The sequence below is a fragment of the Convolutriloba macropyga genome, chromosome 1 (genome assembly GCF_964194025.1).
Source record: "Convolutriloba macropyga chromosome 1, txConMacr16.3, whole genome shotgun sequence".
Taxonomy (NCBI): Eukaryota; Metazoa; Xenacoelomorpha; order Acoela; family Convolutidae; genus Convolutriloba; species Convolutriloba macropyga.
In genome coordinates, this window is record NC_134468.1 from 20,670,122 (window position 1) to 20,688,591 (window position 18,470).

Genomic DNA, 18,470 nt, shown 5'->3' on the forward strand with positions numbered 1-18,470 from the left:
CGAGATTATTGCAATTTTTTAAACAAATTTTTGCCTACTCTTACTGTTTTTAGAATTAGATGACAGTGGTTATGTAAATAAAGTTATTTTTAACCCGTGTGAGTTGATAGTAAACCAGAAGAACTGGCGATGACCGTTCGCACATGCTGCTTCATCCTGTAAAATGCTGAACAAAATGTGAAAATCTTGACTTTAAGGACAGCTTCTTGCTGTTATCTTGAATTAAGTATTTGAGCAAACGAAAAACCCTGCTGTATTAACTTTATCACTAACTCAAAACTATTTTAAAACTCATTGACTTTCTGACAGATTGTAGTGTCATCATCGACGTCAGGCCGTTCTGCTGCTCTTGATGTAAATTTTTTTTCTGTTCTGCAGCCAAACTGAGGATCGACAGCTGAGGGTGTACGGCTGATATTGGAATTATTAGATGTATGTCTTCAATTTTATAGAAGACAATAAAACGATTAGCCTCACTTTCAGACTACAGGACCTATCAATCGGAGGGATTGTCCATTGCTTTTGACAGGCTCGCTCAGTCAGTCTCAGTAGTTAAAGATCGGGGGTCTGCGGTAATGTTGCTTGCCTGCGCACCATGAGAACCTTGGATGTCTGCAGAGAACTTTGAAATCACCATAGTAAAGTGCAAATGTTTAAACTGGTTTCATTAGGGGAATTAATGATCATCAATCATGAGTTTCATACCTGGTCAAAGTGGAAAGAATAGAAACATAAGTGTCATAAGTGGAAAAATCAAATGAGCTGATCAAAATTGATTTATCGAACTGTTGATAAGGTAAATAAGTGAACTGTTAACTCAATATATGTCACCTAAAAAGATTTTTATTTGTAGCAGAAACTGAATTTTTCCTGTGTTGCCGCTTGTTCACAAAACTGTCATAATTTGTTTTCCACTTTTCAACCGACAACACATAAAACATACAAATAATCAACTTTTTAAATTTAAAATCAGCTAGTTTTTTATGTATAAAAACATGAGAATAAAGATCTGCAATGTGTTTTTCTTGTTTAGTTTTGAAACTGTTATATGAAGAACTGTAGTTTTTTCAGTGGATACTGATTAACGCATTCCAACGAAAGTTACTGAAAAAAAAGAACTCTGTCGAATTAGTGAAAATTAACTTAAAAAATCAGAAAACGGTTTGCTTCCCGTTCCCGACTCCTCTAAAAGTTTTCAATCAAACAATTATACAGTAATAATTTTGAACTTTACAATTTAATGAGTCGCTGTAATAATTATTAAAATTATTCTGTAAAATTTTGTAATGTTTGTAAAACTATTCTTGATAAAGAAAATATTGAGGAAAACATAAGAAGATAAAAGAAAAGTATAAAATTCAAGCTTCGCTTTGATGACTGTTATCCATTGACTTGACGCAAAGATTTTTTTCATTTTTTTTTTCATTTTTTGATTGCAATACAGAATATAATAGTTAATTTCATCAACAAAATAATGTGTCAGAGAGAAATTCACACCAACGGAGCTCTCTTTGTCCATAGGACATCATTTTCTTCTAAGTTTTCAATAATTCAAAACCTCTATCAGTTGCATCTAATCTAAAGTTTGACTTTATACTGTTATTTTAAATAAGGCACAAAAATTTCACAATTGAAAACTTGTTGGGCAAAACATTTGCCGAGTTAAATCTGAAGCACTCATTAAAACGGCTAAAAAAGCTCTTGAAATTGCTATGAACATTGAAATGGGAATACAAAATCAACTAAAAAATCTCTGGATCTCCAGCTTTGACAACTACAAATAAAGTTTCAAGTCAGACGATAAATAATGTTCAGGGATCGTGGAATAGATCACGAGCGTCGACAAACCAGTTCGTCAAGCCAACAATTTGTACAAATTATGGCTATGGTTGGTCTCCATCTCATAGACAAAACTGTCCTGCCGGTGGAAAGAACTGTAAAAACTGCGGCATTGCTAACCACTTTGCAAAAGTTTGTCGAAAATCCAAACAACACAATAAACCCAAACCCCTGTGTAAATAATGTAGATGACTCAGTTTCTGAGGCGGCTACAGTAGGTACGTGAGCAACAGTGGCCGAACAATTTAATAATATAAATAGACTTTTGCAGCAGCAGAGCATCTACGCCCCGAACTCTGACTCGGACTACGATGATTACGATGATAATTGTGTAGCCGCCATTTCAATTCTAAACGACGCTCGTGAGGTGGAACCAGTAAATTTAGACATTTGTGTCGGGAATACAAATACAAAGGCATTGGTGGATTTGGGAAGAGTGTGTACTATTGTAGCAAAAGTCTAGCAGACACAGTGGTGTCCGAGTGCAATCAAAGCTATTGGGTACAGTCATCAGAAATACATGACTTGAAAACTTTCTCAAATGATATAATCAAGATTGTTGGCGTGATCAATACATCAATCAAATGTAATGATTGAATAGCCACGGGTGTTGATGTAACAGTAGTGGAAGACGGTCACAGACCAATCATTGGACGCGATCTTTTTCCAATGCTAGGTTTTTCTCTTACTCAGTTGAAACAAGTTGCAAATATTGATCAAAATCAATGCCTAATCAAGAAGCAGATTGCATTTGATTTTCCAGATCTCATCACCCGAATCGGTAAAGTTTTAAAACATTCAGTAAAATCAACATTTCACAAAGAATTTACACCAAAAAGGACGACGAGTCCCAATTAACTTACAACCACTAGTTATTATAGAACTTAAAAAACTACTTCACGAAAAACACATCATAAAGTTAAACAGTTGTTCAGATAGTATATTTCACCTATAGTAATTACAGTAAAAAGAGATAAAACAGCTAAACTAGCTCTAGACTCCAAAACTTTGAATAAATCTATCCATAAAAGTAAATGCCAAATGCCGAATATTGATAATTTAATTGACACAATTCAACAAAATTTGAACACATCCGCATCACAAGAAACAGCATTTTTTTCAACTTTGGATTTGAAGTACGCATACAGTCAACTCAAATTAGACCCGGAAACGGCTCGCCATTGTAACTTCAATATCATTAGCGGTGAGAGAACTGGAACATATCGTTTTATGACCAGTTTCTACGGATTAACTGATATGCCAGCAACATTCCAAAAAGTAATGGATTATACTTTAGTCGGACTACAAAATACCTATTGTTTTCTGGATGACATTATAGTAGTTAGCCGTGGTTCTAAAGAAGACCACTTAAACTTAGTCTACAAAATGTTTAAAGAAATTAGATGAGGATAATTTACGGATAAACTTACCTAAATGTCACTTCGCAAAAACAGAAATTGAATGGCTAGGATATAAACTTAGTCAATCAGGAAATGCACCACTTGAGTCAAAAACAGCGGCAATCGCTTCTCTATCAGCACCTAAAAACCTAAAACAACTACGATTATTTTTAGGTTCTGTTCATAACTTAGGAAAATTCATTCCTAATTTATCACAATTGTGCCATCCTCTTCGACCATTACTAAAAAAGAATACAAAATTAGTTTGGAATACTGAACATGAAACTCACTTTCAAGCAATTATAAATAAAGTCGCAAATGCAACAGAAAATACACATTATAATCCTTACTTGGAAACGCGGATCAAATGTGATGCTTCTAGAGCGGGACTATGAGCAGCTTTAGAACATTGCTCACCTACAGGTTGGCATACAGTTGCATTCGCGTTTCGTTTCCTCAACTCAAACGAGGAACGTTATAAGTGTTAATGAGTTAGAATATTTGGTTCCCAAGAACCAAATAACCAGATCGGTTGAGTAACAACAAAGGTTCTCTGGGAAAGTCTTGATAAGGTGTTTACTAAACAACGAAACATCACATTTGATCGCTACACTTTTCTCACTAGAAAACAAATGAAGGGAGAGCTTGTGGAAAAAGTTTACGGTTGCCTTCGTGAACTATCTTTGAATTGCGATTTAGGAAGCCACGAGGAGTCGATCATTCGTGACGTCTTCATAGCTAATATGCAAGATGGCGAAATACAAAGGGAATTGTTAAAAGAAACACGAACGGCTAAAAAAGCTCTTGAAATTGCTATGAACTTTGAAATGGGAATACAAAATCAACTAAAAAATCTCTGGATCTCCAGCTTTGACAACTACAAATAAAGTTTCAAGTCAGACGATAAATAATGTTCAGGGATTGTGGAATAGATCACGAGCGTCGAAAAACCATTTGGTCAAGCCAACAATTTGTCCAAATTATGGCTATGGTTGGTCTCCTTCTCATAGACAAAACTGTCCTGCCGGTGGAAAGAACTGTAAAAACTGCGGCATTGCTAACCACTTTGCAAAAGTTTGTCGAAAATCCAAACAACACAATAAACCCAAACCCTGTGTAAATAATGTAGATGACTCAGTTTCTGAGGCGGCTAGAGTAGGTACGTGAGCAACAGCGGCCGAACAATTTAATAATATAAATAGACTTTTGCAGCAGCAGAGCATCTACGCCGCGAACTCTGACTCGGACTACGATGATTACGATGATAATTGTGTAGCCGCCATTTCAATTCTAAACGACGCTCGTGAGGTGGAACCAGTAAATTTAGACATTTGTGTCGGGAATACAAATACAAAGGCATTGGTGGATTTGGGAAGAGTGTGTACTATTGTAGCAAAAGTCTAGCAGACACAGTGGTGTCCGAGTGCAATCAAAGCTATTGGGTACAGTCATCAGAAATACATGACTTGAAAACTTTCTCAAATGATATAATCAAGATTGTTGGCGTGATCAATACATCAATCAAATGTAATGATTGAATAGCCACGGGTGTTGATGTAACAGTAGTGGAAGACGGTCACAGACCAATCATTGGACGCGATCCTTTTCCAATGCTAGGTTTTTCTCTTACTCAGTTGAAACAAGTTGCAAATATTGATCAAAATCAATGCCTAATCAAGAAGCAGATTGCATTTGATTTTCCAGATCTCATCACCCGAATCGGTAAAGTTTTAAAACATTCAGTAAAATCAACATTTCACAAAGAATTTACACCAAAAAGGACGACGAGTCCCAATTAACTTACAACCACTAGTTATTATAGAACTTAAAAAACTACTTCACGAAAAACACATCATAAAGTTAAACAGTTGTTCAGATAGTATATTTCACCTATAGTAATTATAGTAAAAAGAGATAAAACAGTTAAACCAGCTCTAGACTCCAAAACTTTGAATAAATCTATCCATAAAAATAAATGCCAAATGCCGAATATTGATAATTTAATTGACACAATTCAACAAAATTTGAACACATCCGCATCACAAGAAACAGCATATTTTTCAACTTTGGATTTGAAGTACGCATACAGTCACATCAAATTAGACCCGGAAACGGCTCGCCATTGTAACTTCAATATCATTAGCGGTGAGAGAACTGGAACATATCGTTTTATGACCAGTTTCTACGGATTAACTGATATGCCAGCAACATTCCAAAAAGTAAAGGATTATACTTTGGTCGGACTACAAAATACCTATTGTTTTCTGGATGGCATTATAGTAGTTAGCCGTGGTTCTAAAGAAGACCACTTAAACTTAGTCTACAAAATGTTTAAAGAAATTAGATGAGGATAATTTACGGATAAACTTACCTAAATGTCACTTCGCAAAAGCAGAAGTTGAATGGCTAGGATATAAGTTTAGTCAATCAGGAAATGTACCACTTGAGTCAAAAACAGCGGCAATCGCTTCTCTATCAGCACCTAAAAACCTAAAACAACTACGATTTTTTTTAGGTTCTGTTCATAACTTAGGAAAATTCATTCCTAATTTTATCACAATTGTGCCATCCTCTTCGACCATTACTAAAAAAGAATACAAAATTTGTTTGGAATACTGAACATGAAACTCACTTTCAAGCAATTATAAATAAAGTCGCAAATGCAACAGAAAATACACATTATAATCCTTACTTGGAAACGCGGATCAAATGTGATGCTTCTAGAGCGGGACTATGGGCAACTTTAGAACATTGCTCACCTACAGGTTGGCATACAGTTGCATTCGCGTTTCGTTTCCCCAACTCAAACGAGGAACGTTATAAGTGTTAATGAACTAGAATTGTTAGGGGTTGTGTGGTCTGTGAAATATTTTAAATATTATCTATTTGGCAAATCATTCACAATCATTACATATCATCGAGCACTACTTCCAATTATGAAAGAACATCGGTCAAATAAATCCTATAATAGTAGATTAACACGCTGGATAGATCGTCTTTTATCTTTTGATTTTAACATAGAACATTTACCTGGCGCATAAATGGGGCTGGTAGATTATATTTCCCGTCAAACAAATCAAGAAGCAAAAGTTACAAACAAATATGATGAGGAATTTGCGGTAGCAACAATTACCCGCATTCGTGACGCTATTGCTGCAATTTACGTAAATAGCACACCACAAAACTGCCAATCACAGCACTTTAACAGCGTCACTCACACACATTCCACACGTGCCTCGCATCCTCGCTTAACAAACTATTCAAATTTGCTTTCTGCCCTTAATCGTAACACAACTCAGTTGCTTCTTGAAAATTCTGCAAGCGCAGCACCATTCCAATTCAGTTCAAATAATAATTCAAACTCAACTCAAATCTATACTCATTCAGAAATCCCTACAAACGCATCACATATCCATACAATTTCCACTCACACAATGAACAGCTTAACATCCAACCCACAAACTTCTCCCACACACAGCCGGGTCACATTTCAATCTACCCCCAATTCAGCGGTGAACACGACAAAATCATCTAACGAGGTTCAAAATTCACCAAAGTTGGACCTGTCGAAAGAAGAAGTCTTTGAAAATAACTTAACACAGTTATTTACTAAAGGCGTCTTGGCTGTTCTAACCAGCAAAGATGCAGTCCTTAAAAAAGTGCGTGACTGCATCCTCCAGAACGACCCCCAAAGATGTAAGGAAGTGAATCCTTACATGTTCTCCTATTGGATAGATCTCCATGTCCGCTCAGGTTGTGTCTGTGTAGATGAACGGGTGGCAATCCCACATACTATTCAGGACGCAGTTTTGGAAAGCCTCCACCTAACTCACCCTGGTAGTTGGGGAAAGATAACACTCGGGCAGTACGTGATCTGGCCGTATATGCACCGAGAAATCCTAAACAAGGCGGCTCAGTGTAAGCCTTGTACTGATATTGGTAAGAATCTTAAGCCCGTTATTCCGGCGTCTAAATGGAGACTTTTGCTGACATGTACAGAGCCTAAAGAAGAAATACAAACTGATTTCGGAGGACCCATTACAATTGAAAAAGACCAAGATATTTATTTTCTTGCATGTTTTGATCGCTTTTCAAAATTCCCCACTTTAGAAGTATTTGAAAAAGCTAATGGACCAAACGTCCTTAAATGCTTAGATGACTACATTTACATACGCGGTGTCCCCCGAAATAATAGACTAGATCCAGCACGTTGCTGAATTGGTTACAAAGTAAAAAATTTCAGTAAACAGCATAACATTAACCTACTCACTGCCCCTGTTAATGATCATAGAGCTATAGGATTAGTAGAGCGTTTGATACAAACTATTAAAAAACGCTTAAGCTGCATGAAATTAGATAAAAGAAATAAAACATTCACAATTAAAGACGCAATAAAGTCAATAGTCTATCAATTACGTATTTGCAAGCAAAAGACAACCAATGTAACACCTTTCCAAGCGCATTTTGGAAGAAAGCCAAACACATTACTAAGTAATATTAGTACAGTACCAAAGTCATCTAATCTATCATATGAAAATATTCTTCACCACTATTTAAATGCCGATACCGTCCCAGTAGAAGATTACTTTGACGAAAAGGGATGAGTGACAGGTGATCTTAGCGATATTCTCAGAGCAGAAGCTCTGCAGAAAGCACAAGTGGATGCAGGACGCCGTTACAATGGGGATCACAATAAGTCCATTTCCTGTTTCATTATGCATCCCAAACGGAATAACCCAATTCCTCGGACAGAACAGTCACTCGATCTAAAATTGGCACGCAAAGTAACAAAACGGGACCTCCGTGGATTATGGGAAACATTGGCACCGGGTAGTACAGTAGCACGAACATCTGATACTACTACAGTTATTAAAGAACCTGGAGTACCCGAAGTATGCGTACGAAACAGTGACATCGCCAAATTTGGCACTCGCGCTGAACGCAACACAGACCTTTGGGAGTACGCAAAACGATGTCCTCTCCCCTATGAGAAAACCACATAGGAAAAGATTTCACAGCACACCAAAGAACTGAAAAAGAAATTCCGTGGGGAAATAAAAATTCGTCACCGCCCAAACCAATCAGACGCGGCCTCGGGAGTCTCGTCTGCAAACAGCAATATTTCAAAAGCGATGGCATCCCGAAAGCCTAAAAAGCCTCAAGCAGGAGGCAAACATTCCAGAAATACTTCTGCAACACTCAACACGACAAATGCCTCTTCTGTTGCTGCGTCCTCAGTAACATCTTCCGCCGCTTCACCTTCTTCGTCCAGAAACAAAAGAAATCGACGTGCCCCCGACTATTTTGGTTTTGAAACTTCTGTGTGCTCGGTAAGCGATGACTCTGCCGCTCCTTCACCTAAGAAACAAAAGTCCGCAAATCCAGTGATTGCGACAATAATTCAAGAAGAGGCAGAATAACCCTCTGCACCAGAGACTTATTATGAATTGCAAGTAGTGAGTCCTCCTGCACCCCCTCCAGTTGGAACATGGTCACCCGAGAGCTATGACTATGAGGATTATACAAGAGAGATTAGCATGAGCGTTTTTGACGCAGAAAATCAGATTTAAGCTAAAAACATCTATGTTAAATTTGTTAAATTGTTGAATGCATTAATTCTGATTTTTTTAATTGTCCATTATTAATTTAAACATGGATTAGTACCACTTGTACGCTCATTTTGAGTTAATGTTCAATATTTATTTGCGTTTGTGTTACATGTTCTTCAGTTAAATTTGAGGTTGTTTATGTAGCAATATTCTGTACGTTATTATTTTTGGGGATTCGCACCTCGATTGTGCCTTAATTTATGTTATATGTTTGTGATTTAAAGTAAATGTTGAGAGTTTACATTGATTTAATTCTTCAAGCATAAGCCCCTCATTTCCATTGTCATTTCTTCGCTAATCTGTTGTTACTCACATTATTTATTATTTATACTAACCAGTTCATATGTTAATTTTATCAAAAGTTTTACACTATTGCAGTTTAAAAATTTCTCTCGAGCAGAGGATATATGGTACGGTTGTACCATATTAAGTTCATGTTTGATTACTCAGTACTAAATTAATTTAAGTTTGCCCTTGTCGAGCTAAAAGTCATATTTCACATATAATTAATTTGCCGCCGACTAATAAGTCAACTTTTCAGTTTTGTTCATATCTCCTCGTATCTCCTACTTTTGATTATTTATTCATTCTCTAGAATCTCATCATTGAATTCAGTTGCTTTCAATCTACTCTGTTTTACACTAAGAGCGATCCTATTTCGGATTCGAGGAGGAATTCCACACTCAATAATTTTGTCTGCAATCGCATCACGATTGCTAAGTAAAACTAAAAGTGGTAATCCGACAAATTAGTAAAACTAGGATTCGCACCTCGAATCCACTCCACAAATTCTAAGTGGATTTGTGACGCGAAACGTATCTCTACGGTCCTCTTCACAGTACATTTTTAGAGTTCATTTTTAAGAATTAAATCAGAGAGCCGGCTCAAAATCTCGGTTCATTTCAATGTCATGTTAAATTTTATATAAATTTTGAAGTTTTCGTTATTTCTCTGGCAGCTAATTTTTTTATTTATCCAGATATGTCTTGAATATGTATTTTACCATATTGAAGTGTGAAGTGTTAAAACTAATTTAGCTCTGAAGGCGAAAACTGCATCCCGAAAAAGAGGAGGCTTAAAACTGGTAAAGATCAACTTTTATAAAATTTTTGGCGCTATTCACATTAAAATTTTATATCAGAAAAATAAAATACAAAAAGAGTGTAAGAGGTATAAGATATAGAAAGAGTGCTTCACATTTAAAATGGTTTAAAGATTATCCTAGAGCGTAGGAATTGATATCATTTTTCGTCGCCCGTTAGATTTTGAACTAATTACACCATCAATACTGTAGTTAATATCTTTTTAAGTTAAGGTTTCTTTCTCAATGAGATATAATTGTTCACTGCACTTAATGGCGACAAAAGGCTGTGCGTAAGAGATCTCTCCCAGAAAATGATAAAAGCACGAGCGCATTCCTTCATCAATTATGAGTTTAACATAAATTGCCTCAAGCAGTTTTCATAGAATTGACTCATTAAATATTTATAGTTATTCAACAATTTGATTGCATTGTTTCTTCATTTTTTTTTCTTCTGATATAAAGTTAAACCTGATCATTGATATGATAATTGATAACTCTTTGACAAAGATTTTATTAATTTTTGTCAATTATGCCTTTGTTGTCTTACCAATATCGAGAAATGAGCTTGCGTCTAGAATCATTTCCTTCGAAGATTTCATGGAGGGTGAGAGACTCCCGGTGGAACCTCTCGAACACCATCCAAAGCTTAAGAAACGAAGTCAGTGCGCTTCCCAATGTCTCAGGTGAAATAAATACTATTAAAGCAGGTGTTTTTTGGCAGCCTAATCTTGAATTAATAAAAAGAAGAAAAACTAAATGTCCTTTTGAAATGTTTGCGTTTCATCAGTTTTTGCAAATTTGTTTTGGCAGCAACTGATAACATCGAAACTTTTTAGCGTTGTTTTTGGAATCTTATTGCATCCAATACCTACATTTTATGTTTCCTAAAACTTTGTCAGCCTATTATCAGACTATTTAGAGTTTAGAATTTTCAAGTGGTACCCAAGATCGGACTATGTAGAATGCCCTAAAAACCTTTCGACAAGTCTCCACTTAGCCCGAAGAGGCATCTTGTCTTCTTGATAGACATTTTGTTGTTAGATTCCCCAGTCAAAAAATAATGAGTTGTAAATCTTTATAGATTGTCAGCAAAATTTTGCATTATCTTATAGAGCTTCTTTGCTAATTTTTTAAATAGTTTTTATAAAGTAATTCAAATATTCGATGGAAAAATTTTCAAATTGTTTAAAAGCCTTTATAATTATACTTTATAAAATATTTACAACAAATTTCGTAAACTTTTAAAATCATCCATTATTTTTTGACTGGAGCAGTTCAAGTGGCGCAAATATTTTGCAGCTAAGAGCAATTTTTTGTGGTCTTTCACGTTTGTCCAGTTTCTTTTTTTCCCATTAAAGAAGTACTCCCCTTTTAGAACACCCAGGTGCCTCTCGTATAATTTGTGCGTTTATGGGTGCTTCCTAAACCAAGTCGACATTCACAACCCGGGAGAATACGTCACAACTATCCCTGATCTATTCTGTTCATACGGAGGCTTCAAAATTGATCACGAACCATCGTGTGAAGACAATTCTGTCCTTCAAAACATTAAAGATGACAATTCGACCTCTGTTTGTGAAATAAAACATAAAAGGACAGATTGTGACTACGGAAGCTTCAAAGATAAACGAACCATTGTTGAAAACGAGTTGGAAATTCAAATTGCCCTCTTTCATCGACCTAGTAGGAGAATATACAAAGCACACGGGGGGTTTGATTGCAGTGCACCCCAGTACAAAGTAATACATTGGGATATATGCGATAAAAAAGAATTGATAAGCACTTTCACAGAAGGTGAGGCCAATTGTGCTTCTATTGGGGCTACCTTGTTCGGCACCATAAATGGCCAATGGGAACAAGTTGTCCAGCTTCTTCGCGGGGAGAATATGACATTGTTGACAGGTGTGAAATACGACCCAGAGGTGCCTGGATTTTTCAATCCGAACGGGAAGCAAAAAGATGTGGAAGTTTATTTGAACTCTTCGGTTTACGAAATAAACACAGATAACGGATTCTGTTTGTGTTATGGACCGAGAGGTGATAGTGCGTATGCGTTCAGTTGTCCTTGTGAGGGTGAAGTTATGCGCATGTTTTCCTGTGATTTGTTGGTGAACGGGGCATTTACAGTTAACATAGGAAGTGATGAGGATCGCTATTACAACAATAATGATAACTACTGGGAATTGTTTCCTCTTTCCTCGCTCGCCCCCTCGTGAACAATTTGTCATAAAATATTCAAGAGCCTCTGGTGGAAAATGGACAGCTTTCCATTGATTCGGTGTTTAGCCATACAATAAACTTACATCATGATAAGGGTATAGATTATCTGTTATAGATGTTCATAATCTGAAGGGCAGTGGGAGGGAGGAAAGAGTTTCCAAAACTGCAGAAAATTGTACTCAAAATAATTTGTAGTAATATAATCAGAACTTGTTAGTTTTTAAAATTGCTTAAACTTAAACAAATTAAAACGCATCTTCTCATTTAATTACATTTGTTTATTTTAACCTAATTATGGAAATTAGTCTAAACTCAGCCTAATGCAGAAACTGAGATTGCAGATCATCCTTGCCTGCTCATTGTGTTTTTGAAGAACCTTTGGCTCGACACAAGAATGAATATTAATCAGCATTCGCTGTGATAACAACAGTTGTATAACTTTCCAATGAAATAACTTTTTAACACCCAATACTACTACGGAAACTATTTTAACTACCTTTTCCGCCACTCTTTTATCGTCGCTGCTGCTACATGAAGAGTGGCAAGAAAAGAATGGCGGACAAAATAGTTAATCAATTGCCGTGTTGTGTTGCATAGTAGCACGCGGCTGTTACCGCAATTGAGCAGTTGTCAAATTCCATGACAAGGGAACAAGGGGGGACAACAACCAAGTGGCACTGATTTTAATCACCCCTCATTGCGATAACAAGATTTAAAAGCATTTTGGAAGTATTAAAAAACTGTCTTTTTAAAATGTCTAAATAAAATTTAAGCGAAGATCAAGAATTTGTTATCTAAGATGGGATGTTGAACAATGTCACTCCTGTTGAGAACTTTTTGAAAAGCCCAGTATATTTCAAACTTGTCTTCAGTTCATTAATCAATTCGTTTTCGAAGAAATTTCAAGAGAACCATCCGAGTTTGATCGAAATGATCACTAAATCAACAAACTATTTTCAAAGTTTTGCTGTCTATGTCATTTCATTGGCGTGCCGTTACACTATGACAGTATTTTATGTTATACTTTGTCGCTCTTTTTCTCTGATTCGTACAATTCTGAAATTTTGAATTATGCTAATCCGTATTGAACTAGCAGGGCCCGCCAGTCCTGATTCAGAGCTTTTTGTAGAGGCCATGTCGTGTAGAAAGAGGCCAAGACATGAGTAGGGGAATGAAGACTTGCGACCTTTATGGGCAGAGAGGATCTAATTTTGAGGCAGTTTTGTCTATTATCACAAAGATATGATGCAAGCAGAACTTCACAGTACTTTTTGAGTTTCTTCGGGCTCAGAGTCAGACAGAATTTTTTTAAAATAGAAAGTTGTTAAAATGCTGCTGCATTAGAGTTTGGCAAAAAACTGGGCCTGCTTTGGGAAGAAAATAATCAAGGTTTCAATATCACTGTCAAGTGGAACGGAATTAAAAGTTTGATAGAAAAATATAAAATAAATAATCAATCAAATCTGCTGTAGCATATTGTTTGAGGTTTCAAAAAGTTCAGAAAAAAACTAGATTTTGTCCAAATACTTATTTCGCCACTTTTTTGGTATTTATGTCGCAAGTTTGATCGGATTGTAAATTCTTTGTTTTATTTGTCCGAAGTACTTTTATAATTGAATCAAACTGAGAATGTAAGCAACTAATCACGTAGATTGTGATGAAAAACAAAAATTGAGTTTGATTTTGAAGCAAGCCTTAAGTCTTGGCGTGCTCAAATTATCCATGGACTTTGCTTAAAGTCAGTCATTTATTTTTTGTAAAAAACTTTGCTACTTTATTTGTACATGCAGGTACTCAAAATCCACCTTAAAAGGCACTATCTTAACCATCTGCCCCGGACAAAACGAACTCTAACATCTTCTTTACACAGAGATATCACAAGTCTTGGATCTTCTCTTCCAAGAGAACAGCATATCTTGTGTTGGTCTTCTGGGAGATAAATATTTTATTTGCACATAGAAACCTTAGAGATTGACTCTTGAAATATCAACAAGACGGCTCGGTAATGTGCAATCGCTTAGAAGGTTCCGACCCCGCTCATCCACAATTTTCGCATATTGTCTACCAAATGAGGAACAGATGGAAAAACACAAAAAATTCAAGTTTTTTTCAAAAAAAAAACTGGTGTATGAACGAAAAGATTGCCTCCAAAGCAAATATCTCAGTGGAGTAAAAAATGATGCATTAGATTGATGAGATATGTCGATATTAAAAAAGCGAGCGAAGACGAGATATTAAAAAAGCGAGCGAAGACGAACGGCAAAATCAAACAACAACAACAAACGTTAATTACATCAAAAAACTTATGTCCAGTTTGAAAAACAAAACTTAATAACAAAGTCAAAATAGTGTCAGATAAAACTCAAAATAAACAAAATAACTTGTAATTCACCAGAAAAAAAGGCTATTCACCAGTTCATAATAAAGCTTGGTAACAATTAGAGAAACAGAACAGAAACTTTAAAAATAGAAAATTCGCTGAATTTTTTTTTAAAAAACATTTAATTTCAAAGTAATGAAAACCATTAAAAATGAACTAAAATATCCCCTAAGTTTACATTTTCCAAAGCTTCTATAGAAGGGAATTAAGAACACTTGGTATTCAATTTTTTATGCAGTTACAAAAAGAACAACAAATAGACAACAAACTAAAAATCAATTAAAACTTGCCAGAAAATGCTTTGAAAGCCGTAAAGCCATAATTTGGCCCCCAAAATATGTTCGATTGCACCTTCGTCGAACACCGATAATGTATTATGTGGCCGCTCATTAATAAAAATACGCAACAAGCAGACAAAAAAGAAAAGAAATGCAAAATTGTGTAATACTTGTTTTATTTTCGAAAAAAATTTATTTCCAAAGGCAAAAAAGCCATTAATTACAAAATGAAAAAACTGAATAGGTTTGTCCATTTTTCCAAAGGACGCCCTTGAGACCTGCAATTATCCAGAATGTGTCTTATGTCTACAAAAAGAACACGTCAAATATGACAAAAATCAAAAATTCATTTACTTTTTTGTGAAAAACCCATGTGGAAGCCAGTCAAGTCATAATGGATTTTCTTAAAACATTAGATTTTCTGACACCAATCTCTTTTGACACCTTCCTTTGAAATGCATTATATGACTTCTCAATAATGAAAGTAGGCAACAATTAGATCAAAAAGAAAAGAGCAAGATTATGTAATACTTGTTTTTATCGAAAAAAATTTATTTCCAAAGACATGAAAGCCCTTAAATACAAAATGAATTAATTGAATAGGTTCATTTATTCTTCCAAAGGAAGCCTTCAAGACCTGCAATTATCCAGAACATGGCTTACATCTACAAAAAGAAACTCAAATATGACCAAAATCAAAAATTAATCTTCTTTTTTTGTGAAAAACCCGTGTCGAAGCCAGTAAATTCATAACGAATTCCATAAAAACATTAGATTTTCTGATACCAATCCCTTTTGACAACTTCCCATGACAAAAATAATGTCATATTTAACCTTTAATTAACGAGACCAAACAACAAACAGACAATAAAAGGAACAAAATTGCGAAGTTGAAATGTTTTTTTTTCGTTTTGGAAAACAATTGTTTTCAAAGTCATAAAAGCCATTATCTATCTTCTGATATCAAAATATCGGCTCATCTACTCTTCCAGTAAACGCCAATCAAGCCGTGTCATTGTACAGGAAATTGAATTCGACTAAAAAGACAAAGTAAAAACGACTGTTAAAGACAAAATGAAAAAATTCAATTAAATTCTTCGAGAAAGTGCTGTCGAAGCGGTAAAGAACCACAATCTATATCTCTAAAAATTCAAATATTATACATTTTGCGATATTTTGAAGGCAAAAAATGTGATATATGAACTGACAATAACGTGATAATTTGACAAAACTAGAAAAAATTAAAAATGGGCAAATACCTAAAAATTAAAAAAAAAATTGTGAAATCTAGTAGTATCAAAGCCAGAACACCAAAACTTAAGGCGTAAAACCGCAATAAAACTAAATTTGAATTCAACAGAAAGAAGGAGCAATTTTTGATTGCTCCTTATTTCTGTTGAATTCAAAGAATTTAATTGAATTTTTCTGTTGAATCTCGAAGATATTAATTGAATTTTTTTAAATTCAAGTGAACCAAATTAAGAGAAAAAAGGAGGCAAATTCAATAGGCCATTTTTTATTTAAAAAACTAATCGAAGTTCTCGATTGTGCCCTATTGTGAGCGTAGTTGTCAATATTGTCAATATTGTAATATATGTACTGTAAATAACTTGGTATTGTGACAAAACTAGAAAACGTGAAAAATGGGAAAATACCTGAAAAAAATAAACAAATACCGCGAAATTTCGTAGCATCAAAGTCAGAAAACAAAAACTTCAGGCGATGAAGATTGAATTTTAATTCAGTAGAAAGAAGAAGCATTCTTTCATTGCTGACACTCACCTAAAAGTTGACCAAATTAAGAGAAAAATTGAGGCAAATTTCATCAAGCCGTTTTTTGTTTAAAAATCAAGTATTTTTATAAGTCAAAACAACCATAAGCTTTCACGTAATAAAGTAAACAATCAGGAAATAATTGGGAAGCGATTTAGACCTATCATTAGAGAGCTTTAATTTGAAATGCTCTGTTATTTATTTAATTTATAAAAAAATTCAAGTTTTTTTATACAAAAAAGACCGACTGATTACAATCCGAATTATTTTTGTATTGTAACGGTCCAAGGTTGGTATAGAACTAGTCCTGCTAATGTTGATTGTCCATAAAGAATATTTAGTTTTTGGAATGTCATTAATACAGATATTTTGTTAGTTAAAAATCAAGAATAAATGCTGCGTTTTTGATAATCAACAAATAAAGTTAGCAAAAAACGGCAAAGTTTTATTTACAGAGCACTCTCAACGGAAGTTGAAGTGGAATTAGCCCCCTTTTCAGTCTACAAAGATTGTGTTAGTGGTTTTTGGGTGTGCACTTCCTGCAAATATAATCAGAGTGGACTAAAGAAACTTATTTCGCGCTGTTTTTGATGAAAAAGTCTGAATTTTGTGAAATATTTACCCGGAATTTGTGAAAAATAAATTCAATGAAAATAGCCGACAATATATTTTGTCTTTAAACGTATAATCAACAACATTTTCTCGAAAAATTTTATTAAATTTTATCAAAATTGGCGAAATTTTAGTCACAAATTCCGAAAAAGGTGAATGAAATCAACGGAATTCACTCTATTTTCTCGAAAGTTTAAACCTCGATATCTCCCTGTCAAAAACGAAAATAAAAAAAAATCTTTTTAATTCCATTTTCTACGCTGGACAAGCTTTCTAATGATACCAGTCTCAGCTCTCTACGATGAATATATCGATCGGCCAAAATTGACTTAACAAAAAAACCCATTTGAGTATATAGTTCCCCCCCCCCCCCCTCAAGAGAGTTCGGAACAATATCCAGCCTCCTAGCAGCCGGATGTTTGAACTATGAGCACCTGTATCAGGCCTCCTTCTGAATCATGCTCACTGAATCACGCCAGATGTTCTCTCGGGATATGATCCGGGAATATAAGGAACGGGATATGGTACAGGAATATAACAAATTTTTTAGCTTGAATGACGTGACGAGCCGTATCTGTGGTTACTTATTTAGAAAAATAAGCTGAATCGGCGCTGAAAAAATAATGCAATGAAAAACCTCAATAAAAAACGTTACCCGAAAAGTATCCAGTTTTTATATATGAAAAATGCTGAGTCAACTGTTTGATAATCCATTTGAATCATTTTTGTGAATTTTTAAAGCAAACTAAGTTTGCTTGAGTTATAGTTTTGCCATTCTCCTAAATGTTTTGGTAATGTTTATCGGTTCAATTTTTGATACAGTGGCGAATTCAAGCGGCAATAATAGAAAACTGTAGCTATTACTAATGGCATAATATATGGAAGAACCTGAAATTAATAGCTTAAATGAAGCACAGTACGTTCTAAATTACTAGCACGGGCACTCCATTAAAAAACAGAAATCAGAAATGAAATGTGAGGATTACTAAATCTATTTCATGTTTTTGGGCTAAGAAATCAAGGAGTTTTTGGAAGTCAATAAATTAAACTGCTCCAGGCGATGGATTCCTGTACAATAAAAAATATCTTTAACTAATTAATGTACTTTTAACTGAACGTCGCTAACATAGAGAAATTGGTATTCAGTAAAGTACTTTTAGTTTCTTGCTAGTGAGAACTTGTTCGGAAATTGGTAAATTTTGCCAAGATCTTGCAAGATTACATGGCGTGAAAATATTGATACTTATAAACTTGCAAAATATTTTTGCATGGGTA